Source organism: Falco rusticolus, chromosome 3 (genome assembly GCF_015220075.1).
Source record: "Falco rusticolus isolate bFalRus1 chromosome 3, bFalRus1.pri, whole genome shotgun sequence".
Taxonomy (NCBI): Eukaryota; Metazoa; Chordata; class Aves; order Falconiformes; family Falconidae; genus Falco; species Falco rusticolus.
Window position 1 is genome coordinate 97,109,082 of NC_051189.1, and position 19,838 is coordinate 97,128,919.

General features: G+C 40.8%; 1 long non-coding RNA gene across 2 annotated transcripts in view; it reads right to left on the reverse strand.

The window, feature by feature from the left end:
- The window catches only part of LOC119144871, a 37,392-nt gene that overhangs the window by 1,673 nt on the left and 15,881 nt on the right, over nucleotides 1-19,838 (reverse strand). Inside the window, exon 4 of one of the 2 annotated variants that reach the window (XR_005103238.1) lies at nucleotides 17,655-17,744. This is a non-coding gene — a long non-coding RNA (uncharacterized LOC119144871). Of the gene's footprint in view, nucleotides 1-17,654; nucleotides 17,745-19,542; nucleotides 19,810-19,838 lie in introns of those variants that run through there. The other variant, XR_005103239.1, reaches the window with a different exon arrangement.

A 19,838-nucleotide genomic window follows, 5' to 3' on the forward strand; every position in this document is an offset into this window, starting at 1 on the left:
GTCACTGAAATCACTGGTTGAGAGTTTCCAAGCTTTCAATTATACATGTCACTGGACTTTTATGGCTTCTAACCTAAGCCCTCACTCAGAGTCACAAGGCAGCTCAGAAAGTTAAAACAGCATGGGATGTGCAGGCTCAGGAGCATACTGATATTGTCACTGTGCCATCCTCCCCTCTGCTGAAGCAAGTGCTTTCACTGTGTTTTCTGATGGGTCAATGAGATTTGTTGATACTGAATATGTTTTTATGACTCATCTAAATTTTTGAGTTGAAAGAAAAAAATCCCTAAATCTTTTAGCAAGCACGTATTACCTTTGCTACTTGTGGGCCAGGTTACCCTTTGAAAAGTGTGCTTAAGAAATCAGTATACTCCTAATGTGCCACTCATCTCCTAGATTCTGTAAGGGTCCATGTAAATCTCAGCTCCTGAATTGCAACTGCTTCTCATGAGTGAAGACAACAAGAACAACAAGAACAACAGCTGGATCTTCAGTACTGAAATTAAAGCAATGTCTTCCTTTTGATATGACTTAAGAAAATGCCTTCTCACCAGACGAAAGCCCAGACAGACGTGATAGACAGCCCCAGTATTTCAGAACAAGTTTTTACTTGTTCTGAGAAGTTAAAAAAAGAAATCCATTAACTAAGAGGGAGATTATATATTCTTCTTTCTTGAATCTAGCTTGCATTACCACACAGAAAAATTCTTAAGTCAAGATATTTTAAGGTCAGAATAAACATTAAGATATGATCAAGGCTCTTTCTGAAACTTGGAGGAAAAGTTAGAGGGGAGTTATTTGGGGGAAACAGGAGACAAATTTATAAAATGAACTCAAAATAAGTGAGAGGGTAGAAAGATGACTGACCATGTGTGTTTAAAAATATGCCAACTACACACAAGGAAAATCTAATTTTGTGCAAAAAAACCCTGTACATGCAGTAGTTGGCAAAAGTTTAATAATTCTGAGTTCTCACCGGACAAGTAAACTAAATAATTCAAGGCTCTTTCACAGCTACTGAACTGAATTTATGAGTCTAGATTGCTGATCTCACATATGGTTCAGGGAAATCTGCACCAGTCCATATCATTATCACCTTCAGTTCTAACTCTCTTACAGTTACAGCAGTTTGGGAATGCTCAGTGTGAAAATTAAGATCCTTACAAAAGCAGAGCTGGTGAGATTCTGGCTCTGTGATTGATTTTTCACTTTTCAGTCATTGCTGCCTTATTTATAATTATCTCACATTACAGAACCACAAAAGGAATCCAGAGGCAACTGGAAATCCACTGTGCTGACTGCTGTACAGACAGCTAGAGGCAGTCCGTGTCCCAGGCAGCAAGAGAAACAGCAGCAAGCTTCTAAAAGGTAAGAAAACAGCCACTGTTTAAGAATGTTTTACAAGGCTGGAGTATTGACAGATTATGTATTAGATCAACTGGGGCTGCATCATCTTCAATCAACCAGGTTACAGTCAAATGAGTCCTAGTATCACCACTTTGGGGATAATGCAAAGCAAAATCATGGAAAGGCAAAGGCAGCAATGGAATGGCTAACAAACACCGTGTGTATTGGAAGATAAGCACAAAATACAAGGGATGATTATAGAAGGTCTATAAATATAACCTAGAGAAAAGAAAACTCACGGGGCCATAGCTTCAATTTATAAATACCTTCAAAATATAAATATAAATGAAGGAAGGGGATTACCCAATCTCAGCAGATGCCAAGACACAGAAGCAAGCTAAGAAAGAAGAGCGGAGACTAAGCTCAGAGTGTATTTCTGAATGCCAAAACTAGTTGGAGTCTGAAAGAGACTATCAAAGAGGGTATCATCCTGGTACTACTCAAAGATGTATTCAGTGAGGCGTTTGTGGGAAGAAAGACAGGCAGGGTGCAATCTTGCAAAGAGCAGAAGGACAAGCTGGCTGACCAAGCAACCTTTCTAGCTCTCACATCTGTCTGGTGTCAGGCATGGCCTGGATGGATTCTCAACCCTTGGGACCCGCGTTTACAACTCTCAGGCTCCTGCAATGCGACAGTAACATAGTAGCTGGAGAGCAAAGAACCACAGCAGTAACAAACTAGACACCAAGCAAGATCCTCTTGAAATCAAAAGACAAACAAAATCCAAATTAACTGGGGGGTTCATGAGAGTTTTTAGGTCAACTTCACCCCAGAGCATTAAGGGTTTTGTCTTTCCTTGTTGCTGAGGGGAAGCTTGTCAAGTACTGGGAGGGCCCATAGCTATTCTCACATGGAGATGCTGCCCTTGAAAACCTTGGCTCCCAGGATGCACAAATCAAAATGCAACATTGCATGCAGGGCTGGCAGTCCCCCAAGCTTGCCTGCTGACTGTGTCTGAAGGTAACTTATTTTGTGCACATTACTCAGGGATAGGGGGCTCTGGGGGTCCCAGCGTAGCAATTGGTTGGGGAAAGAGTGTAAGTACCCTTTGGGTTTCTGTAAACCTTCTCTAGTACTGACAGTTACAGTATGGGCAGAAGGAAGTTCAGCCTTTGACCTTGTGTGGATAAAACTGCATGCAAAAGTGTTGTTAATGCAACAGCCCATGTTAGGAAATCACATAGCTGTGGTGCTCCATAGTATTTCAGCCTCATTCATTTCAATTTTAATTTCTTGTTTAGATGCCAGGCTAAAAATGCTTGTTATTATATATGCAATTATGGGCACATTAATATTACTACAGGGCCAATCATTTGTTCCATTTCTTAGCGTTTTTTAGATCTATTAGCAACCGCAACATTGCAGGAACAATTGTCACATTTAACACATTTTATTGTCTTGGCTACTAACTAGTGACATTATTTTAGATGTGTTACTGATCATTTTTTGCAGTGCAAAATACCAGACTTGATAGAGAGCAATACAGCAGTTGCTCTCAGTTCTGCCAGTTGCCAAGCACTTCAGCTTCTAGCATCTTCAATGATTTCCCAAAGACCAAGCCTCTTTTAAAGGCTTTGGATCCTTTAAAGCCCAACTAACTATAAACAGCATAGAAGAAGGAATAATTCTCCCAGTTAAGCCTCCCACAGAGACTGTTCTGTGTGTCAGTGTACAGATGAATAGGCTTTGAATGCTAATTGTAACACTGTGTGTACTCTTCCTGAGCTAATCAGCTCACAGGGTACAGACAAGCAACTTATTATCAATTCCATTCTACCACACAAACCATCCTGAAACACTTTTTCCAATAGCTAATTTAGAGACCTCCCAGTGGCTTAGTTCAGGCTGTGGAAGGTTTGTAAACAAGCGGTGTTATTCAAGAGGAATTTGCTCTCCCTCAGTGTCTCTTACTTTCGCTCTCTTGCCTAAAGTATTAGGATCTAATGGAAATAGTTGCCCAAGAGTGGGAAGCGAAGCATGTTAATACCTACTAGCAAAAGCACATGTTCGGTGTCTCAAGAGGTTTCATGTGCAACAGACAAGAAAACTTACTTGCAGACCTAAGTAACAGTGTATCATTTGCTTTATGAAGTAAAATACCACCAAAATTTTTTTTTTTTCTCCTTTTGATACTGGAGTAGTTTTTACCATTGCAAGTTATATACAAATTTGGGTTTGTCCCTCACTTTGGAATGAGATATTGTATATATGATCAAAGCTAACAGCGATAACCTTCGGATATAAAACCTCTGCTGGGAACTCTGCCAACATGAACTGCAGACAGCATCAATAAGCTGAATCCTGAGAGCTTCCCCATACCTGGTATGGCTGTTTAGATTTGTATTGAATGCGTAAAGAAGAGCTGCTGAAACCGAGTACTTTCTATTACTACAAGTGACCACAACAGCAATGTGGCAAAGACACTTTCAGACTAGGTATTCTCTGCTTTTATATCCCCAGTAAATGTACTCCTAATCTGTTCAGAAGTCTTTTTTTTTTTTTTTAACAAAACAAAGGAAAAGGAGAAAAAAAAGAGTGCAGTTTCACAGAAAGAAGGCTTCTGTTTCTGGCACTGCTGTGTTTTAAATCTTTGGGAAAAGGGAAAAGAGAATTCAGGCTGATTGTGGAGAAACAGGCTTTCTTTATAAGATAAAATGTGTGAATAGCTGGTAGCAGCCTTCAGTGGAGGAAAAAAACAATACCCAACTACTGCCTCCCCCCCCCAACAACAAAACAAACCACAACTGAAAACACAACCCAAGAGAAAACTCCTTACTTGAGATAAAGAGAGTTATGTAATTTAATGGTACTCTTACTAAAGAACAAAGATTTTGGTGCAGCACAAATGGACTTTCAGAGGCTCTTTGCAATTGTTCCCTCCTTGCTGAAAAGTTCATTTGTTCCTATGGTGTCCATACTCCACTGTAAGTAAGGTTGTTACTGTTCTGAACTGCGCCAGGGAGCTGCTACTATAGCTGCTCTATACTCCGATCTGGTGGGAGAAGCTATTTGAAACATTGCTAATTGTAATATTGTAATACAATCCACATTGAATTGAAGTGTGGGCATACATTTTCCTGCCATGGAATTTGGATGCAAAAAGGACCTTGTCTTCAGATAAGCCATTCACCAAATCCCTGGTTTATGCTGAAAGAGGAAAACTACTGAATGATCTGGTCTCTCTTACTGCTGAAAACACGTTTATGGAAGTAACTAATTCTTCAGCCACTTTCCGTAACCTATTTTGTTCAGCACTGGAGCCAAACTTTTCAAAAGGCTTTATATCTTTATTGACCAACTTTTGAAATGACAAGTGCGGACAACACTCCCCTTTCTGCTGAAGTCGGTAGCAGAATCCCACTTCTTCAGCCAGCAAGTGAATAACTATGGTTCCCCCTAGCAGCAGAGTACCTCAGGAGGTGGTAGTCATGTCCCACATAAGTGACCCCTTTGTTTCTTGCCCACATTGTCTGTGTATGCCACAGCAGCTTGTTATACAATACAAGCAAAGAGTCTAAAGTGTTTTTAGAACTAAATGAAAACGGCATCTTGACTTCGCTTCAGACAAGGATCTTTTACATACATTTCCTTTGGCTTTTCCTCGTTAGTGAGGAGATGAGAATCTCAAGCATCTCATAGCTCATTATTAATACATAGTCATTTTCTGCTGCTCACAAGAGGGATGGAGATACTGACAGCAGGCCCCTGAGACAGCAGCCTGATTATACAACCCCTATACACAGACAATTCCTAGTGAGTGCTTAGAAGAAAGGACCAGTTAGTTATTAACAATATTTGTTAGGCACCACTACTGTTTGTGGTGCTCTGCAAGGCAAACACTCTCCCACATTATTCTGAAGAACAGCGGATGTCAAATGACTCTTTTGAAGATGCGGAGAAAGTGACAATTTACAATGTTTCTGTTCGTTTCCTTTTTGCTTTCTACTTTTTCTTTTATTGTTAAAGGGCCTGTAAGTAATAACAGAACGGTGAGGGCAGGCTAGTGACAATGGCTCCAATGAAATGCGCTTTGAGGAAGAACTTGAATTAGAAAAAGGAGATACCCACAGGCTGGGAGATAACATAGCAGCCTGCAAGAGTGAAGGAAAGCAAGTGAACAGAACACTGGGGTTGGCACTGATGACTACACAATAGGAACCAAAGTCAGAGATTTGGCTTGTGAAGCATTGGGATGACACATTTGGTCCAGGAAGACAGAGCCAGAAGATTCAGCGAGGCAAAAACACGATTTGATTGTCAGGCAGGAGGAGATGTTGTTGTAGGAGCTGCTGCACTTCTGACAGACCAGTAGGGAACAATGGGGATATGCAGAAGGTGGGGAAAGGTTAGAGTTATATCAAACAATACTCAAGATGACAAAGAGTTGGATTATTATGGTATTACTTTTATATGTTTAGGGACATGGAACATTAAAATACATTTAGGACATTAATAGAAGGAGCCACCAGGCAGATGAAGGAAGGGTAAGAAGTAGTGCAGTCCTGCTGGAACACATCGCTGGGGAAGGAAACAGATGAGGAAAAGACCAGGAACAAAAGCTACTAGAAGAAAAGAAGGTAAGTTGACGGAAAAAGCTTGTGACAGAGCCTTTCCATCTTCTTCTTTAAACCAGTAACACTTCTGACATTTGGAGAAAGAACGGCAACAAGAAGGCTTAGGGAAGGAAATGAAAGTCTCAAAGAGGGACTTGATGGGAGCAGTGGGACTTCTGCTTGAGAAAGATTTGAAAAGACTCTTGGAAATAATTCAGTACAGACAGTCTCTCCAGCTCCTGAAATGCCCTTGCAAGACATTCAGTAGTGGAAGAAGCAGAAGCAAGATGTGACCTGTGGTTGGGTGTACATCACTCACATACAAAGGAGAGAATTAGGAAGTAGAATCTAAAGAATTAACTTGAGCACCTGTGAAAGCAAAAGAAGCAGCAGGTGGTAAGCAGACCTGGAGCTGCAGGGACACCAGACATGTCAATAACTTAGAGGGTATAGCAGAATGGACAAGGAAAGGGGAAGGCACAAGGAGCATTAAAAGAGCAAAAGCTGGTGACCACTGAAAATGTTAACAACTTATGGTTGGATAAGGAACAATTGGGCATTTATATTCAGTTTAGTTTCTCAGAAAAGGAAGGTATCTCTGTTGTTCAAACATGCTCATGATTCTTGGTAAGGAAGAAGATGCCACATTGATGCAACTTTGAATTTGAGGGGGGGAAAAAAAAAGAAAAAAAAAGATAGTGAAAACAAAGGCAGCCTACGAAACTGAATTTACCCAGAGTATTCTGGCATCCTAGATGAGAGGCTGCATGGTTAATCTCTTCCTTTCCGTTTTGTTGTCAGCAAAAGTCAGCACTTGCTCAAAGTAACCAAGCATCAGTATTAGATGCAATCAAAAGACAAGTTCATGCATTTGTTTAGATTAATTCCTTATTTGATCATGCAAGATGTTTCTTGAAGTAATCTGCTCGGCAGTACTTAGCAGATGCCACCTTGGCTGGAATCAGCAAGTGTGGAACCAGTAATTCTAGTTTTCTAGTTCTCTCAGCTACTTCAACCTGTGGTTTCTGGACCCCTGAGGAGACATGCATTACTTCTAAGGAGTCTGCAAAAGCAAGTCTAGAATCAGTAGGTTCAGGTTTGCTGTACAGGATCTGTATCTCCAGTGAGAAATTTTAAGGAATCTGTAAATTAAAAAGGATTAAAAAGGAATGTTCAGCTACATAGTGGTTTTCAGTTCCTCCTCTCCCCAGATCATGTTGACCTAGCAAAATACTACAGAAAAGTAATTAAGCAAGCAGCAGCTTACCCTATTCTTGAGTTTTATAAAGATTTTCTTTCTCTCCCTTCTGCCCCAAGGGCATTCCATAGTATTTTGAATGTGTTTGTTCAAAGATAGATTAATCTGTATATAGGATCCTAGGGATGAGATGTATACCTGAGGTCTCTCCATTATTCTAGAAATAAACCACATGCTGTACTTACATGTAGTCAAATGACTCAGTTTTAATAATGAGGCTACCACAGTGGAGGATAAAGAAAGGATTTACACTTCACCATGCAATGTAATGGGCAATTACTCCTTTTTCTTTCCAAAAGTGCTAGCTTTATCATAATTTATCCTAGTCTTTTATAGAATTCTCTCACTTCAGCAATTGCAAGGTTAGTTTTGACACAGAATGAACTAAAACAGGACATCAGGATCTGCTTTCAGAAAAGAGGAAGGTTACCTTAACCATACCAGTTAGTGTTCCAGTACCTCTTTTATTTTCAGATTATTAGTTTGCTTAATAAGAAGGTTGAAGGGAGAAGGTTTACAGATTTACTGTTTCACATCAAAGGATACCTTTCAGATCAACCCTACAAGTTACTTTTCTCCACTTACAGTAACCTTCCCTGTTGGTTCCCTGTTCCCTATGGTAATACTCTGCTGAAGATAGTCAACATTCATTACCTGCTGCAGTCCTTCATTTGTACCTGCCACCTTCAGAGACCTCAGCTGGCTGCCTGTCGCAAAGGATGGGTTTTTAACATGGTCTAATATGTGAACATCTTTGCAGATGCAGGACTGGACACATCACTTATGTAGGTCCTACCGTTTCTGTATATAGAGCTCTATATATTTGCTAATGTGAGTGTAATAGAACTTCACCTATACATGATGAACTCCTCCCTTGTTTGGCTTTTCATTCTTGTTCTTCAGTGGCAGTGTGGGCAACTGACCTGCAGAGCACAACCTCTGCAAAGGCGGGAGGGCGGGGGGGGGGAAGTCTATTAGTAGTCTGAGAACCATAGTAAAACCTGGCGTTTTCATTTGACTTAATTTCTACATGGTATTCTGCAAGCAAGCAGGATCTCACTTTGCTTGCTCCAAGCCAAGTAGAAGCCATTAGTTTCTCAGCAGGACATACCCTGAGCTCAGTGCCCCACTACTGAATCTATACAGCTGCTAGGGGTCTTGCAGCCTGAGCAAAGGGAGCCTGCACCTGCCTTCAAAACACAAGAGAAATACACACTTTTTTCTGTGGGCAGAACTACCGTATTCTTGTTTCTCTGATTATAAGGAAAGGATATATACCACTTTTCCTTAGAGCAGTTAGTGAAGAAAAAATGAATACTGATAAATTGCTTTAAAAAAAAATGATATGCATTTCAAGATTGAGTTAGCTTTTTTTTTTATTATGCCATGCAATTTTCCTTTTATTTCCACAGATATCATTCTCACTTTATACTCTAAACTTATGTCAGTCTTTGAGCATAAACTTATTGCTCTTTCTTCTTAAAATACACAGCAATCAGGGACAGCAAATGCAGGTGTATAACCTTTGCTGAGGAATATGCAATTCACTGTGCACTCTTAATAAACGAGGGATCTCCCCAAATGCCTAACAACCAACATTGAACTGTACAAAACAACTATATATCCTTTAATCAGGGCTCTCTGAATTTGCACTTTTGACCTGAAGGCTATTAAGGAACATTTAAAGGCAATATGAATATGTAGGAGCCAAGATCAAGTAGATGGACTGACATTAAAGAGAAGGGGGTCACATTTAACGTAGTTCACATCAGTTGCTCCAGGTATAAGGTGAAACAGTATCACTCTTTTTTTTTTTTAATCACCTGCTTACTTAGAAAGTAAAAATAAAATCCCTCTTTTGATTTTATATGAAAGACAATACATCCATCATATCTTTGACATGCAGTAAAAAACAGCTTTCAAGTGAAATTCTGCAGTAACTTATTTCTGCTTTTTCCAATTAAAGAGAACTAAATGCTGCATTTAACTTCTTGTAGGTGAAGATGCGTGAGCTATTGGAAAGTCAGGGAAGTCTATTGGTGGGTGTAGAAAGTTCTAAAAGTCTTTGCCTATGTTTAAGACATCCACCATCTTCTACAGATAATGCCAAGTCTTTATAAGAGGACTCTCTACTATCCTTGTGTTCTGGGATTACTCAGAGCTTTTTCCTCTCCATGGAGGGCACCACAAGCAATAGAAATGCATGGCATCTTTGAAAGAGGTTGCTCCTCAGAGTCAGATGCAGAGAATGTTCTGTCTGGATGAAATCATACTGCCATTTTAAAAGTCAGAAAAACCTCATATACATTCTCCAAGCCACCAGTTTCTGCCCTCAGAATCTAACAAGAACACTCTATAATAGGGATGACTATTGGCAGCATGGGGGCTGCATCTGTGTCCTGGGGATTAAGGTGGTCATTAAGGCATCCAAATAGAGGAGACTGCTGTGTACAGCTGGTCACAGATCTAGTTTAGGTCTGGCAGGATTCATTAGGACACAGCTGTACCAATCTGACTGCTAAATGTCTACCCAACTACAGCAAAGTTACATCAGAGTTCTAACAGAGAAAAATCTTCTGGAAAACAAACAAAGAAAAAAAATCAGTTTGGATAAATCTGAGTGCTTCAGACACTGAAGATGATGACTGAGCAAGAGTCATCATTTTGTTGACTGAGCAACAAAACAGATGCAGTATCCCAGCAGAATGAATCTGTGGAACCAAAGGTGCCTTCTTGACACCAATACAGCATGGGCCAGCCAAAGGTGACACCCAGCTGGATCTACTAGTCACGGACAAGGAAGAACTAGGTGGAGATATGATAATCAACAGTAGCTTTGGCAGTAGCAGCCATGGAATAGTGAAGATCAAGATCCTGACAGGTGTAAGGAATGACAGTAGCAGAGTATTCAGGTGGACCTCAGGTGAGCAGAATTCAGTTTATTCAGGGGACTGTAAGCAGGTTCCCATAGGAGGCAGCTCTGAAGGGCCAAGGATCTCTGGGAAGCTGGCAGGTCTTCAAGGACAGCATCCTCCAAGTGCAAGAATGATCTACCCTGATATTCAGGAAGACAAGTAGATGCTACAGGAGACTCTGTTGACTAAGCAGGGAACTTGAGATAAAGCTTCAGTGTGAAAAGGCAGCATAAAGGAGATGGAAGCAGGGACAGGCTATAAAGAATGAATATATAAATATTTTCTGGGCATGCAGGGACAACGCTAGGAAAGTGAAAGCTTACCCAAAGTTGACACCTGTAAGGGTTATCAAGGGCAACAAGAGCCCTTAGTATGAAAAGGACAAACAGGGAAACTGTGGGATCATTGTTACACGGTGGGTGTGACAGCAAGCACAGATATGGCTGAATTACTCAATGTCTTCTTTGCTTCCGTCCTCACAAACAAGATTTCCCAGGCTTCTCTGTTTAAAAAAAAAAAAAAAAAAGTTTCAAGGATAGGAACTACCAGTAGAAAATGAGGATTACTTGAGAGAACTTGGCCCATGAAAGACCATAGTACCTGGCAGGCTATACCCAAGGGTGGTCAGGAAACTGGCTAAAAACCTGGCAGGGCCACTCTCAATCATCTATGAAAGGTCATGGAAATCAGGAGAGAGCCCAGGTGGCTGAAGAAAAGCAAATTATACACCTCTCATCAGAAGACGCCAAAAGAATAATCCAGAGAACAACCATCCAGTCAACCCCACTTTGCTCCCTGGGAAAAAACAATTCCTCTTGAAACACATTTCTGGGTACATCGGGGAGAAATGATTAGGAACAGTCTGGATTGAACAAGACTAAGTCACATCTGACCAACCTTCTGTGCTGCAATGCCTGGATCTGTGGACAAACAGGAGAGAAATGGCTGACACTTACCTCAACTTTAGCATGGCTTCTGACACTGTCTCCTACAATATATTCTTGCAAGATGTTATGGTTTGAATGGGTGAACAACAAGATGGGTAAATAACTAGTTGGATGATTAGGCTCGGGATAGCGATTAATGGGACGTACACTACCCAAAGCCTGGTGGCTAGTGCAGTACTGCAAGTGTCAATCCTGGGACCCATCCTGTTTGACATCTTTATAAATGACCTAGAGGTGGTGATGGAGGGCACACTGGCAAGTTTGCAGATAACACCAAACCTGGCAGGGGAGGTGAGAAGGTGAGTTCTTCCTTAAGCAGGAGAGCCGTGCTTGAGGGTAGAGCTGCCATTCACAGAGGCCTACGCAGACTAAAGGAATGAATGGGCTGACAGCAACCTTATGAAATGCAAGAGGTACAACTCCAAAGTCCTTCCCCTGGGAAGGAAGAGACTTAGCATCAAGACACAGCAGGAACTGACTAGTGGGAAGCAGTTCTGCTGCGAAGAACTTGGGGGTTGTGATGAGCAGTGAGCTGAACATGACCCAGTTGTGTGCCTGGCAGCGAGGAAGGACAACAGCATCCTGGGCTGTTTGAAAAGGAACACATCCAGTAGATTGACACCCCTGCTACTCATTAGTTCACATCTAGATACTGTGTCCAGTTTCAGAGGTCTCATTGATAACCTGGAGTACGTTCAGTGGAGAGCCGCCAAGGTGGTTGCAGGCTGGAACTCTTTCTTGCCCTATGAGGAGAGGCTGAGAGATCAGGTCTTGTTCCAGCTTGAGAAGGTATGATTTTAGGGAGAATGTGACAGCAGCCTGCCAGTACCTACACGGGGGTTATCAAGGTGAAGCCAGGCTCTTCACAGTGGTGCATGGTGGGAGGACAAGAGGCAACAGGCATAAACTGAAACAAGAGAAGTTCAGATCAGCTATAAGGAAAAGCTTTTCTCGTGAGGACAGGCAAGCAGGGGAACAGGTTGCTTACAGAGGCTGTGCAGTCTCCAGCCTTGGAGATCTCCAACAGACTGAGCAACCTGGTCTGGTCCCATAGTTGGCCCTGCTTTGAGCAGGAGGTTGGACTAGAGACCTCCTGTATTATCATATGATTGTCCGAACATGACAAACAGTCTAGCCTTTGCAGCATCATGAATCCTGAAGGGTGCTGTGCCTTCTTTCTCTCCATTGTCTTTTTAGATAATGATAACACTATGATAGGACTTGCATGAATTTGAAAGGAAGAAGCCTGTTCTCAGTATCTGGCCATGTGGCCAACCAGTGTCCCAGACACCCAGCTTGCTAAATGTAAAAAGAAAATGTGAAGTTAAGCATGCCCAACAAAACAAGAAACAGCTTCTGTATCTACAAGGAAGGCAAAATAAATAATCTGCAGCTTTTAATTGCCGTGGTAGTAATACTTTTATTTCCACTTGCAATAAAGTTGCTAATTTTGGCAAAATTTATTCTAGCTTATAAGACTATGCAAGTATCTATATAAATCAAGTGTAGTCCTTGGAATCCTGGCAGCTGGCCAGTATAGCCCTCTGTGTAAACAAGTTTGGTTATTTCTATATTAACCACTTGTGGTTATGCCTCTCTCCTGGACTATCAAGCTAGATGATTACCCTTCACTGTATGTTTCTCTGTGTGCGACAAAGTCTAGCAACGGAGCGGCATTTACAGGCAACAGAATATGTAGATTATATGCACTGCAACTAAATAAATGTCCATTCCTCTGAGTGAGGTCCATTTAACAATGCCCTGCCGGCTTTAGAAAAGGATTGTAGTTCATAGGTTCTTGATTGAAACAATAAACAAACCCTGTGAGCGGTAAAGTTAGCTGGAGGAACAAACACAGAAGATTTGTTTAGTGACATAAATTAGGACTTAGAATTATCTCAACAGTTTACATAACATTTGCTGCGTACGAATCCATTGCCTGTGGTGTTTAATATTGCATGTATGATTTGGCAGATCCAGTGTAATTTTACAGTGAAGCAAGGACACAACAGATGACAACCCTCCATGTGGCAAAAAAAAAAAAAAGTGATAGCTGTATCCACATATTGCAGATGTAGTGAAATAGATCTGAAATAGCAATTATTTATTTATCTGCATGTAGGATTTTTGTGTCTGTTTACTGATTTTGGTTTGGGGATTTTATCTTATTTTGGTTTTGTACTTAGGTCACTATTGCCTAAGTAAGAACTTAATATTTGTAACATACTGAGCGCATCACTTCATGTTTTGGAGTCCAGTGCCAGTTGCTTCTTGTAACACAGCCATAGTAACAAGGTGCAATTTGAGGTACTGATACTGTTCAAATCAAAATAGGAAGGATGATAACCTTGCAGACAAAAGGGCATGCAAAAATGTACGTGTATTTTGTCCATGGGATTCTATCTGCATTCATTATGACAGTTTTTAACTACTTGAACTGAGGAACCTAAACATGGCCAATCACTCTGCACAGAAATCTGTGGTTAGAAAAGAGCTTTGCCAGGGAGCATTTCAGAGCCTTCATACCACCCTGCTACACCTTTCCCAAGAGGATTCAAAGAACTTCAGCAAGTGAAAGACTTGCAAAGGTGCCCTTTGATGACAGGCACATTACAGATACAATTCTTCCTCTGTGCAGTCATCAAAAAACATTTCAAGTGCTAAGATCTATAGTTCTGCTTTCTGCTATGTTTAGTGCCATCAGAAAAACCCACCCTAAAAAATAAGAAAACAAAAAACCAAACCAAACAACTGCCCCCGCAGGATCTGGGTCAAGAACTTTCTTGTTGCCAAGTAGCAACGTTGTCCTGACTGCAGGGTAGCAGAGGCAGTGGGGGATATGCAATCTATCTAATACATAGATGAAGATATGACTTCTGGAAATCCCAGAAGGTGCAGATATGGCATACGGGCATGTACTGGCCCCTCTGAGCACTGCCTGCCATCAGTGATAACAGGGCTATTTAAACACAGTCTGCTGAAGAAATAAGCAGCATTTTCTATTCAAGTGCCTGAGCAGCAAGCAGCCAGTCATATTAAATGCTGAAGGAAGGAGTCTAAGGATTAATTTCCAGGGAGGTTGTCTGTATAACAGCAGCTATGTCAGAGGAGTAATATCTAGTTTACACAACAAAATATCCTTGAACTATTAAGCTGCAGGCAAAGACTGCAAATCAAAATTAATTACAACTCTGTGTCTTGGCTGTACAGAGACAGAAATGCTGCAGCCCAGTAGAGAAGAAAAGCCAGCCAGAGCACTGGTGAACGTTTAACAGGAGTTTATATTTTTAAATACACGGACTACATCACAGAGAGGGACAGCATCTAGCAGCTTTCCCCTTAATTTGGGGTACTTCTGTTACTGAGACAGAAATAAACGTTTCACTTTTGTATTTTTTTGAACATAAAACTACAGGGCATTTTCATATGTGAGGACGAAAACTACCTTTTTTGCTTTACCCATCTTATTCCAGACTACAAATAGACTCACCTTGCCATTGTGAATATTCACTGCCCTCCTCCCACCCCTAACTGTTTATTCAACCATGGCAACATTTTGGGATAGAATTATCAAATGGCTGGGATAAATTTTACTGTGATTTAACTTGGCGCAGCCTTTTAAGTGAAAGCATTTGCTATTACAGACCCTGATAATGGCACCCCTAGGTACAATACTCTATTTCAGAAGATCTGTGTTAAACATTATAAATTCCAAAATAGTTACCTCCTCTGGAACAAAATCATTAAGCCGAGTAGCCTGACTTAATTAGACTTAAATGTCACCAGTGATTCGCTCTGTTTTAATAAACTCATCTGTTTTCATGTCACTTCTGTAATTTATGCCATAAAAAGCCAGTCATGTTGTTCCAATGCCTCAGGAGCACAGTTAGGAACTATCTGAAAACCTTCCAGGACTACCTTCTCAAAGGTTTCATGCCACTGTAGCAGCTGCACACAGTGCCTGTGAACATAAAGCCTTTCCAGGGAAAGGCATCACAGACAGCTTTGTGGCTACTAGAAAATTTAGAGCAACAACATTAAAAAAAGGAGCCCAAGTGCAGCTGAAGGAAGAGCTCTATTAAGAAATCCGCTTTGCTATACAGCTCTGAAAGTGAATAAAGAAGCAGCAAACATAAGGAAATGGGTGTTTATGGGAAGACTATTGCAAAATGGTAAGTTGCAAAATTTGCCTGGTAGCTTAGCAAGTTCACTGTCTTCCCTAACGCTTTTGTAAAGAGGTGCCAGAGCTGTGGGTCAGAGCCAAAGAACAGGCTTTCTTCAACACACAAGGTCTTTTCACCTTGACCTTTCAATATACCTGGGTATTAAAGTTGCCTCAGGAATCTGTGTAAAGATATTACATGCATTCAGTCCACCAGCACTTTAAAAGCCAATAGATGACTTACCAATATTCTCCAAGTATACATTTACATGTGGGAGGACAGGAAAGGAGCTGTGGTAAGGATCTCAGATCTGCGCATTTAACTAAGTAGTGCACAGACACCATCCTAAAGGGAGTTTAAGCGCTCTGCAGCAGAACTTCATGTGATAACCTCCAAGGCACAAACCCTAGAAATATGTTCTTGAGCTCTCTAAAGATATTCCCCTTTCATGATAGACAGGAGCCAGAACATATATAAACAACTACAGGTTACCTAAGTTTCATAAGATTGGTACTTACCATTGTGATGGATCCAGTCTAGGAACAGAGTTTGCTGGACAGGAAGCCTGCCCCAATCTACTTCAAAGCACAGCTGGGAGTAAACAGGTATGCTAATGAAGAAATTACATATGCTACTCATTTACCAGCTCCCAGAGGAGCCTTAATAGCAGAAGTTGATTACACATGCAGCAGCAAGAAGGTCCTATACCTGATTAAACACATTTGTGGGTACACACTCCTTTCTGTGCTAGAAGCAAACAGGACAGGCAACATGCAGCCAAAACTAATTGTAATGCATCTCCTGGTCAGATTAACAGGACCAAATGCTCACCCTGGTTGGTGGTATTTCTAATTAGAGACTGAAAGACACTACCTGATATCTGTGATTAAAGAAAAAAAAAGCCAATTAAATGAGCATACAAATACCCTAGGTATATTTTGGTTTTATGTTCTTTTTCCTCTACAAATACTGACAAGATCGGTGTGCATGAGTTAGTGATGAGTGGATATTGCTGAAACTGTGTTTGCTTTCCATTTTGTTTGAAGCAGCTCCACTGGAAGCAGGTTTGTTTACTTACTTTGTTTATTTACCTGGTGTTTGATAAATGGTCTCTGACACTCAGTTATCAGGGATTCATACTCACATCCCTTATTGGAAACTCCATGCTACTAATTGTTGCTGTAAACAGGACAACACAAGAGGTGGTTTTGCCTCCAGGCTGTTTCAGCCGAGTCTGGTATCAGCCATGTTTTATTACAACCTGTAAGACTGGAATCTCTTTGATTGTCCTTCCTAAGACTTAGGATTTCTTTTTCTTCTTTTTCCCCTTTCACATGCAGTCAGACACGCAGGGTACATTTAAAGGAATATGTTGATCTTAATGACCTCTCAAAATTTATCCTGGGGCTAATCAGTGACTTGCTGTGTTGTGCTGGCTAAATCTATCATGGTATTGAATAATTCACAGCCTGCCTTAAAGGCTCCAGACTAGGTGATTTACCCCATATTAATGTGATGCTTTTGAATTTTAACAGTCTTATGTTAATGTTTTACAAAATGATAAAGCACTACAATGATAAAGCATGCTTCTGAACTCTCCAGCAACAAGGGATGATGGTTTGAACCACATAACTCTAGCAAAGGGCATCCAACAATATCAGATTTATGACTGTTGCTGCAGCATCTGTCATAAGCTTGGACCAGAGCAAACCATTTTGTTGCATCTTACCCTGTTCTTATTGCACAAGTGGCCTTTCCAAACCTGTCTGACACTTTAATGAAAGTAGTCAGGCATAAAAGGTAGGGCATTCTGAATGCAGAATTAAGTGTTCCAAAACTGGTTTAGTGCAGAGGTTATATATCCCTTTGAGAAAAGACTTAGAAGAGAACAAAAGGGATTTCATCACTCAGAGGTTAGAATTTCACAGAGCAGCGCTCACGAGTGGGGTCATAGTTTTCCATTTGAAAAGGAGACAGCCTGCCAGCAAAGCTCAATGTGTTAGGCACATGTTGGGTGTTGAGAATCATAAAATGCAGGCCAGGTGATGTGAACACTCACACCCCTTTCCTCCAGCTCTACTGCACCTTTGTATTTCAGTCACTCAAGAGACCATACATGTGCTTTTACTAGCATCTCAAGAGAACAAGTGAATGGCATTTATATCTTAAAGCTTGCTTATGTGCTTGCTGTGAGAAGGGAGTTGTGGGCGGGGGAAAGACACAATGTCTCTTCAATATCTGCTTTATACACTTCAATGGCAATGGCATGCTTGTACCTACACAGAATGGAAACTAAAGGGCAAGTACTTCAGCCCTGGACCTTCTGGTAGATGGCAAGGTGTCAAAAGAACTTCAGTTCTGCTAAATGCAGCCTAATACAGATGGGAGAGAGGGGGAAACTTCTTACTCACCTGACATTGGTCAACTCAAGCTTCTGAGAATGGAACTTGCTGACAGTTTGCATGGAAGATGGTGGCTCTCCATCTTCATACAAGGAAAGGCTAGAGAAGAGAAAAAAAGGAAGACAAAGAAATGAGAATAAGGAATTGACAACAGTACGGAAACATAACACACAACAGTGTGAGGCATTATCTGGATTGCAGTCTGAAGTACCATTTCCTATCACTGACAGGCAAAACAAGTGCCTTTATGGATTTAAAAAATATTTTTTTGTTCCAAAAGGCAAGAAAAACCCCACACTTATTTTCCTCACATGACTCTGTGTTCCATATTTATTCTGACAGGGAGAAGAGGACAGCATTTAACAGAGTAAGCTATCTAGAAATGCTAAGATCTTGAGTACTAAGGTGCTCACCTAGCAAATAAAAAAATTAATCTTTAGTTTGCATTTCCTGGCTTGCAGTAGAGACCCAAGCCTTCATTTTACATACTCCAACCTAGTTCCTCAAATGATAAAGTATAGAAGCTATCTCTAGCATAATGAATATAGTGCATAGCAATGCACTATGGAACAGCTGCTGTTAGTTTTTAAATGGACTGCAAGCAATTATGGAACTCACCTGGGACATAAAAGCCCCAGGTTTTCATTCAGTGTTAATTCAGATAGCCATGTTAGTTTCTGGCTTACTGGCTGCTCTAGGGTGGGACTGTTTGTTTCCAGAAAATTCAGTCTCCACCTAAGAGATTTTCATGACAGCTGGAATGTTTTGTTAAGACAAGTCAATGTTAACAGCAGCAGCAAAAATATCCACCAGTTCTTCTAGACACTTCCAAAAAGATACTACAGAACTACTTTTCACAACACATGCAATTGAACCGTGAAGACTGTGGCTACAGTTCAAAAACCAATGACATAAAAAGTGACCGAACATTTAAAAGGCTAACAATACCATCTGGAATTTAAATGATCTCTATTAATACATAAGCTGGAAGAAGCACTAAACTGCATGCTTGAGAGTTTAAGCCAATCTTTGCTAGTAGGTATTAGAAGGAAATCTATTGCAGATTATCCTATCGTTGCCTAACTCAGGGTCTCATGAATCTGCATTGGAGCATCTGGTGCAGTCAGACAGGAAACTGAAGTATGAAGCCATGTTGGTATTTATGTTCTTCTGTATCTATAGCATGTGTGGAACTTAAAAACAAGCTGTGCACCTTCAGAACTTTAGAGAATTAAGTCGTGTATGTGGGTGACTGAGAATGCTGTTATATACATGCCTGAGATTGAATATCTACATTTGAACATGTTGGCTATAACATACATCTATCGCTGTAATGAAGTGCCCATAGGACCATTCAGGTACAAAGCCATCCTGAAACATAAAAAGAACAGCTTCAGCAGAGGTGCTATTCCATCTCCCAGGCCCTGAGAAGGATCCATTCTGTGTACAACATTCCTGATGGTTATTGTCTAACCAATTCTTTAAAAACTGCAAAACAAGCAATTCCATAACAACATTAGGCAGTCTATTTACAGTGCTTTGTAAGCTTTAGTGCTGGAAACTTTTTCCAATGCCCAGTTTACATCTCTCTGACTGTAATTCAAGCCTATCAGTTATATTCACAAAAGATATGGAGAGCAGATTACATCCTTTCTCCCTGCAGCAGCCTTTATGTCTCCCCTCTCCTCTCTCCTTTCCACATTTCTCTGAGGCTGTGTTTTCAAACTCCTCATTATCCTTACTCTTCTTCACTGGACTGACTTCAATTTGTCCACCTTTCAGAAGAGTCGTGATCAAATTTGACACAGTACTCCAGCTTGGATCTAATGAATGTTGAGTAGATCAGAAAGAGAGGCTGATGTGCCTTCCAAGGCAGGTTCCTGTCTTACATTGTACTAGGGCATCTTCCTTTTTTGCAACTGTTGCCTTATGATCAGCACGTGATCTACTAGAACTGCCAGGTTCTCTTCTGCAGAGCTGTCACTAACAACCAAATCTATCCTGTGCTTATGTAGCTGATTCTCCTTGTGTAAGTGTAGAACCTTTCCTTGCCCTTACTCAGCTGCATCTCACTTTTGCAAGTCACTCTTGTGTTTTGTCATGATCTTTCCAGATTCTCATTTTCTCTCTGATTTCTCTTTGGTCCCTTTTAGTGCTGTGTTACCTGTAAATGGAATAAATACAGTTTATATC